The sequence below is a fragment of the Arachis ipaensis genome, chromosome B04 (genome assembly GCF_000816755.2).
Source record: "Arachis ipaensis cultivar K30076 chromosome B04, Araip1.1, whole genome shotgun sequence".
In the NCBI taxonomy this organism is placed as follows: Eukaryota; Viridiplantae; Streptophyta; class Magnoliopsida; order Fabales; family Fabaceae; genus Arachis; species Arachis ipaensis.
Genome location: NC_029788.2, coordinates 15,316,043 through 15,317,284, shown reverse-complemented (window position 1 = coordinate 15,317,284; position 1,242 = coordinate 15,316,043).

The following is a 1,242-nucleotide window of genomic DNA, read 5'->3' as shown; positions in this document are numbered from 1 at the left end:
ACAATCCTTGTTATCTTCATTTCTTGAAGAGGTCTCCATTAGAATAGTCAATCGATAGGGAATCACTTAATGGAAAAAAAAAATGTTTGTAAAAATTAGCGGTCAATTTGGTTTTATATACTTTTTACTTTTAGAAATTGTAAAAAATAATTATTATAAGTTAATGAGCTATAGCTCAAAGTACATAATCTCTCTATCCTCACCTAAATATCTCGAATTTGAGTCTCACTGTTAATTTTGAAAAACAAAAATTATTATTATTATAAACCAAAATACCAAATAGCCTTTAGATTTTGAAAAAATTGATTAGGATATCTTCCAAGAATAGTCCAAAAATTCATGGTAACGAGTAACGACAGAGATGAAAATGGATAATTGGAGCTAATGGGCTTTATTGGGCCGTTTTTAAATCGATTAAATAAATGTTAAATCAGTCCAAAATGGCGATACAGAAAGATAACCAAAAACCTTATATTGTTGAAGTCCTATGGCCTGTAAAACTTGGATACATCTTTTAATTGGAAAAAGTGATACACTAAATAACTTTTGTGATTTGAAAAATTGAGTAGAACAACTCTCATTTACAAGACTCTGGTGGGTCGTAATTGTGAGGGCATTTTTTTTCAGATATGATAAATTCTTCTTAAAGCTGGTGCTTTTAAAAAAAAAAAAAAAATCTCAAGGTGAGACTTAACAATACAAAACGTTTTATTGAGAATTTGGTTCTTGCTTATTATGTGGTAGTAAATTTTCTCACTAGTATATTAGTATATTCACCACTAATTAACTTAGTTATTTATACGGTACCATATAAGAGGTTCCACAAACATCAACTGTTTTGTAGTTGATTAAAAAACGAGGTGGAAGAAGAAACAATCTTGTTCTTCCAATAGAATATACACATTAAATAAATAAATAAATAATAACTAAATATTTTAGAATAATTTAGGGGCATGCATTCAACAAGACATAGTAGTTTATTTTTCTTTCTGTGTCGGCAAGAACAGCAAACTACCTTTTAAATTTGATGTGATATGAGAATAAACATGTCTTCACCATCGGATTTGCCCTCAAAACTTAACTCCTGTTTATGTTTTCTTTAATTTAGACAATCCTGGATCTCATGTAAACATATTTTTCTTTTTCATTTGATTTACTTACTTTCTAAATATAGGGTTTAGGTTAAAATACCATAAAATATTTTTATCAATTTATAAAAATTGAAATTTGTTAAAAAATTAG